Source organism: Nicotiana tabacum, chromosome 1, assembly GCF_000715075.1.
Source record: "Nicotiana tabacum cultivar K326 chromosome 1, ASM71507v2, whole genome shotgun sequence".
NCBI lineage: Eukaryota > Viridiplantae > Streptophyta > Magnoliopsida > Solanales > Solanaceae > Nicotiana > Nicotiana tabacum.
In genome coordinates, this window is record NC_134080.1 from 80,367,906 (window position 1) to 80,375,222 (window position 7,317).

General features: G+C 34.7%; 1 long non-coding RNA gene across 1 annotated transcript; it reads left to right on the forward strand.

Moving 5' to 3' along the window:
* The first annotated feature begins 3,773 nt into the window (after positions 1-3,773).
* On the forward strand, positions 3,774-6,972 carry LOC142180313 (uncharacterized). Its single transcript, XR_012708746.1, has 2 exons — positions 3,774-4,311; positions 6,686-6,972. It is a non-coding gene; the product is annotated as an uncharacterized LOC142180313 (long non-coding RNA).
* Positions 6,973-7,317: the final 345 nt, after the last annotated feature.

Consider the following 7,317-nt stretch of genomic DNA (forward strand, 5'->3'; position numbering starts at 1 on the left):
CTAAGACTAGAAAAGAAATAAAGAACGGCGATTCAAAAAATGGAAAAAAGAGCACAGCCGCCAATCTAACTTTGTCTCGATTTTGGTCTTCAATTTCAAGACAAAGGTTCACCTTTTGCTATTTGGACATTTCTGATTTTCTCTTGAAACATTCACACATAAATAGAGAGGAAGGGAGTGACGTGACACCTCCACAGTTCCCTATTTGCTCCATTAACATAGTCACGTGGTTGAAAGGCAACGGTAACCAAATTTAACCTTCAAGGAGATAGGTCCAGTTGGAACTAAGATCTATGGATGCCTTTTATTAGCTATTCTCCTGCCACTTGTTGCTGAGGCATTATCACCGAAAAAGGACTCAGAGAACAATACAAAGAAAAGCAGTTCCCAATGCAAACTCTAGTGTAGATTTGAGACTCCGGTTTGTAATTTCGGTATTTCGATTCAAAGATTGTTGCTTTGTTTAGCCCGATTGATTTGCAATTCTCAGCTTTGTTCATCAATAAAAGGTCCATTTCGCAATTTTTATTCTCATTTTATTGTGTTATGATAACTTGATGCGCATGTTGGTTGATTTGTGATTCTACGTTGTTTGAGTAGCATATTTTAATTTTTAATTAAATTGCTTTAATTAGTTTTTATTTTGATTGTGATGTATGTAGTCTTGCGTTCTTGAATAAATGCTTTAAATTGGGTAGATGTAAAATTTAGAGTTGTTTCTTTTTTGGCAAGTAATAAGAATGGGCCATAAGGTGGGTCTTGAACCATATGGAATCTGGCCAAATAAAGCTAGCCTATTTGCTCCCCAGTTATATCCTGTCCACAAATTTGGCATCCCAACAATCTCAAAGATTAGGAAAATAATTTAAATGCGCTAGTTGCTTTAGACGCGTTATAATAAAATTATCATAGCTACGGGTACGGTTCTCGTGACGTAGTTGTGATTCGTAATTCTCAATTTGAGTGTGCATTTCAAGTGACCAGATCATAATAACTTTTAATAATAATAAAATAAACATATTGTAAATCGCGGGTGCATTTCATGTGACGCTGTTTGCAATGTGTACCAAAACGACAAGTGTGCGACAATCGTGCCTTGTTCCAGAAAATAATTCCATAAATATTTAAAAGCGGTTATAAAGTTAAAAATGCACAATAGATTTATAACATGTACTAAATCAGATAATTAGGCCAATTATTGATAGTTAAGTGACCGTGTTAAAACCACGGAACCCGAAAATGCCTAACACCTTCTCCCGGGTTAACAGAATTCCTTATCTAGAATTTCTGGTTCGTCGACTTTAAATAAAGTCGATTTTCCTCGATTTGGGATTTTAAAAATAAACTGATGACTTGGGACACCAATAATTATTCCAAGTGGCGACTCTGAATTAAATAAAATAATCTCATTTTGATTATGTCACTTTAATTGGAAAAACTCCCCTATACCCCTTTCAGGGTAGAAAAAGGAGGTGTGACAGTCCACAGATTGAGCTTTTCACTGTTCTAGATGACTCTGATTCAATTGAGATAATCGAAAATAAGGTTGTGGTTAAGTGTGAAGCAACAGAAGAAGAGTTCAAACCCCCATCCACCTTTCCACATCTACAACATGTAGTAGAAGAGAATGAGAAACAAATGATCTTGGACATACCAGAGGAATATGCACTTGACTATTCGTCTTTGTTTTTTTATTCTAACCTTGATCATGTGGATTTTATTTTTAGAGATTTACATGAATATGCATGGATTGATCCTGTAAAAGAATGCAGAAATATGTTGAGGATGATCATCAGAGAACAATTCACCGCTCAATATGAGGACAAGAAAGAAAGAAAAGAGCGGGTCTTGCAGGTATTCTCGAAAAAATTGGGCTTAATGAGCTCCATAAAGAATTCCAAGGAGCGAAAACGAGGAATGAACTCAGAGTTAGGGGTGGAGTTCATAAGTTCTCAGGAAAAAAAAAGTTAAGGGAAGTTTCCTCTACCTTATGCTTTTTAATTGTGTGTCATGAAGACATGCCACAACTTAATGTGTGGGGTGGGGGATATTTGTATGTATGTTTTAGTTTTCTTTTGTTAGTTGTAGTAGCTAGAAATAGAAAAAAATTAAAAAAAAAACATAAAAATTTCAAAAATATTTGACTTTTTCTGACGATGGATATCATTCGATGGGTTTCTTGAGGGATTAAAGTCGAAAGAAAAAGGACAAAAAGATTTTCTTTTATTAGGTAGTGTAATAATTCCCCCTTGGTTTTTCTTTGTGCCGCGGTTCTTTTCCAAGGGGTTTCTTTGAACCGGGTGTAGTTAGTTTTTATTTTTGTTAGAAGTAGGAAATCTTGTGCTATGATTTGAATTGAAAAAATATCTCTTGACTTTGTTGTGCCTTGAGAATAGTGAGTGCTTTATTTGTGATGCTTAGTCTCAGTTTTTGGCTCTTGTATAAGTGACTTAAATGGTATGATCTTAACTTTGCTTAACTTCTTTGACTAGAGTGTCTTGGTAGTCCAATCCTAAATGAGTTATATGTCATGTGGGTGTGAGGTTTTGTATTATTCTGTGCATTGCATTTGATGTCTAGAACTTGCCATGTATATTTACAAAGCGAAATAATAGTTTCATTCAGTCTTGAAAGTGATACAAACGTTTCTTTGTTGAGTCAGATGTATGATTTTACCCACCTAATTGTTGTGTATCTTAGTTAACCCTGTTGAGCCTACAATCCTGTTTCTTTGGCAACAACATTACATGCCTTACCCATTTGTTTGAATTGACCATATATTTAAACCTTGTACCTCTCTTGAGCAATTGAAATCATTATGAATGTTGTACAAGTTGAAGTGTGGGGTGAGGGATATTTGTATGAGTGAAACTAATAAAATAAGGGGAAAGGTGTACGATTTTGAAAAAGTAAGAGCCACTTGAATTGAAAAAGAAAGAAAAATATAGTTGTATTGTTGTGCAAATATTCTAGGATAGTGGTATCTCTTGATGTAATTGTGCATAAAGAAGTAGGAAGTTAATGCATATTGATGTGAAGGTGGAGTGTAAGCACGTAATTTTTGACCCGCACAATTTTTAAGAGTTATTTTTCATATTTGTAGTATTTTTAGTATCTATTTGATTTTACGGAATTTTAGTATATTTTTATCTTCAATTTTTAAAACATAAACTGAAAATACAAAAAAAAATATTTCATCACTTATTTTCTTATTTGTACTTTGACCATTAGTATTTATAGTAATATATTTTTATTTTTACTATGATTTCAACTTATATTTCTCTACCCTTATTTGAGTATAATATTTGAAAATACAAAATATATATATATAGTTACATATTATGATATAGTTTTACTTTAATTAATTGGAATTAATTTTATATTTAATACTCCCTCCGTTTCAATTTATGTGAACCTATTTCCTTTTTAGTCCGTGCCAAAAAGAATGACTCCTTTCCTTATTTAGAAACAATTTACCTTTACACAATGATTTATAGCCATACAAAATATATGTGCCTCATTTTACACCACAAGATCAAAAGTCTTCTCTCTTTTCTTAAACTCCGTGCCCAGTCAAATGGGTTCACATAAATTGGAACGGAGGGAGTAGCATATTTTAAATTATTTTAATTAAGTTTCTTAGTTGATGGACTTTAAGGGTTGAAATCTAAATTTTGGAGCCCAATTTCGGATTTCTTAAGCCCATTTTCCCCTAGCCCAATCCCTTAACCCTAAGCCCCTTCCCTTATACAAAAAATACACATGCACACACACTGAAAAAAAAGAAAAAAACGGACGAGAAACAGAGGCTCACCCAAGGCCCTTCACCAAAAAAAATATATATGCTGCCTTCAACTTCTTTTTTGATCTTTCTGGTCATTTTTAATAGTGTTGCTGATGAATCTTTTGCTATTAAATTAAACAATATCCTTGCCTCTTATTTTCCCCCAATTTCCTTCCCAAAATCACCATGATTTTTTCCACCAACTCCGAACTATAGAGCCTTCACCCACCAGCCACACACTCACGTAGATAGGGAGGGGAAGTCACGCATGAACAGGGAAAGGAGCTTTGGACAGAATCAACACAAGAAAATATCTCTGTTTTTGGGAGTTAGTTCATGATTGAATTCAAGGAAAAAATGTTCTGTTTCTTCTGTTTAAATTTTGGATTTCGTTTTCAAATTATGGAGTTTGTTTGGGTCGTATTTGAGTTCGAGTTCGTCGGCGAGATTCCAGTTTCTACGACGAAGTTCGGTCAGTCTGGGTCGAGGTTCTGTTCCTGATCTTATTGCTTGTGAGCTTCAAAACAGTCAGTCTGATCTTATGCTAATTGTGTGTTATTTTGGTTGAATTTCTTGTGATTGAGTTATAGTTAGTCTTTTCTTTAATTGAATGAATTTCATTGGCTGAATACATTTGGGATATAAATTGATGAAATAATATATGTGATGAATAATGATTAATTTGAGAATTAGACTTGAATTTAAGATGAAGTAATTTGGAATTGGGATTAACTTTACATTCTTCTTTTATCAAATGGGTCGTGGGCTTAGACACTTAACTCGAAAGAGAGATTAGAACATGAATATTTTGTTTGGTTTTAGTTTATTGTGTTGATCGGTAGGAGCATGTTTAAGTCGTCAACACTCGGGTAGACAAACTTAAGACTTTTTCTTTTCTTTTATTTGAGGTGAGTGGTCGTTCCCTTTAGTTTATACTCATGAATATGCCCCATAGGCTTTGTAAATAGTTTTATCCGGGAATGCCCCGTAGTGAATGTAAAAGGAGGCCGAAGTATCATCAATGGAGCATTAGCTTAGCATAATATAGATCTTTTAGTACTTTTGTTATTATTTTTATTTTATTAGGTTGGGACGACCTCGAGCCTCTTGTGTGTTTATTTTATTTTATTTTGTATTTTTTGCCTCAGTTAGAATATCATTTAAAGCCAACTATATTATGTATGCAACCATACTAGTTACGGGACTCGGGGAATGCTTAACACCTTCTCCCCGAGTCAAATGAACCCCCTTATCTAGAATTTCTGGTGCAGTCAGTTTTTAGAGTCAACTGTGTTTTGAGAGAATTTTTTTTAAAGATGATGTCCTAGCACACCGAAACCAAGTGTCTGGTGGCAACTCTAAGAAAAATCCCTTTTAAACAAATGTTTTGTCACTTTCTAACTGAAAACCCCTTTTGAGCTTCAAAAATCACTTTATCTTTTTTAAATGGGTTAGTGAAGTTAAAAAAGGGGGTGTGACAGCTTTGACGACTTTACTGGTGACTTGTAGGTTCGAGCTGATACTTTGATCTTCTTGGCTTTTTAGAATATTCGGTTGAGGTTTTTATGTTTTTTTTGCTTTATTTGATTTTTATTTTGTTTACGTCGTTTTATTATTTGCTAGTTGTTTATGTGTTTACAGTTTTTCTTTATGTGTTACTGCTTTATAACTGTCATCATATGCATTAACCAGTCAATTCTTTCTGCAACAAGTCTCGTTGTATGTGTCGCGTACACGAACTCTTCGTTGGGTCACCCTTATTTTATGAGTATGGAGTGGGTGAAAAGCTTGATCAGCCACCATCGACCATACGCTCCCCTGAATTGCCTTGTTAGTAAATCTCAAACGAAGGTCAGCCTTTAGGTCATTTTTATTTGCATCATATCATTATGACTTAGCAGGACCCGGTCCTAGGTACCATGTCCTTTGTAGGAAACCTGTCCAAATTATGTCAAATGGGCTCGCCGCCCCAAAAGGATATTCAATCATCCTATGTGGTAGAAAGGTCATTTGCGGACTGGTGTTTGGGATAAAAGGGTGAAAAATGAAGTAAGAGAGAATATTTAGGGTTTTACCACTTTTAGTTTGTTGCCCCATTTTCTAAAAGAAAATCAAAAAAGATTTTACATTTTCCATCATTTTTCAGAAAAGACAAAAAATATGTTTTCTCCAAATCAGTTGTTTTTTTATTCTCTCCCATATCCAATCTTTCTAAACTACACATACCTGATTCTTGTCTTTCGGGGCGGGATACGTAGGCAGCCCATATAGGGTCCAGTCTTCCTAGTGAGTCTTAAGTTCTTGGCTTCAGGGGTCGTAGCCAAATCTTGCATGTCTAGCCACTTTTGGCTACATCGGTCATTTTGTAAAATAGGCTATTTTTACAAAGTGGTTTGTTGAACCGTGTCCGGAGAGTCTTGAATCTACAATCAGCTCTTTCCTAATTTTAAGGTCCATCCTTGTTGATTTGCATGTTTAGCCACTTCTGGCCATCTTGGTCATTTTGCAAAATGGGGTCATTTTCGCCAAAATGGTTCATTAACCCATGTCTCAGAGTCTTGAGTCCATAACTAGGTGTCCTATTACTTTAAGGTCCATCTTTGTAGAATTTGCATCTCTAGCCACGTTTGGCCATATCGGTCATTTTTGCAAAATTAGGTCATTTTTGCGAAGTAATTTCTAGGGTCATAATTATTGGGAATTTGAAGCCATATAAGCTTTAGTGAGGTATTTTCATGTCTTTGGGGTTACCTTTGTTGAGTTTGCACTAATAGTCACTTTTGGCCACGTAGGCCATTTTAATAGCCAAATTATTTCTTCCCTGTGTCCAATAGGAGGTGTTGTGGTCTCACATAGTGTCTCGAGTCACTAATCTATTTGGTTCTTATTTTTCTCATTCAGGTATGAATTCATTTACCAGGGCTCGAGCATGACAGATACCCCAAGACCATTCTAGTCAGGATCGTTGCATACATGAGCTGCTTGAGGATACTTTTATGTTTTGAGTTTGTCATTCATGTTGTCTTTTACTTTCTAGTCTTGTACAGTAGTATCGAGTCTTTTAGGTGGTATCACAATTTGTCGTAATCTAGGTGAATTTGTTGAATCTTTTGTTATCATAATTCCTTTGATGTATTTGAAAAAAAAAAGTTATAAATGAAAAATAAAATAAAAAAATATTTTTAGTTTATTTTATCCATTACTTTTTCAAAACTATGCTTGGTCTGATTCATGTGGAACATGATACGTAGGCAACCTATAAAGGGTTTGATCGAATCATTTTTGAAATTAAAAGAGAAAAAGAAGAAAAAAAGGAATGAAGTTGTGGGACGTGAGGGGTGAGAGAAAGAAAAGAGTAATAATTAGAAAGAAAAAGAGAGGAAGAAAAATGAGCAAGCCAATAGTGCTAGAAAAGAAAGAAAAGAGAAGATTGAAATGAACAAAATTGGGATGATGCAAAAGTGACCTTGTGACCCTCAAAGTCATTCTAGAATCGTTAATTGTTGCTAGGTGCATTGCACGCAATGTGATAT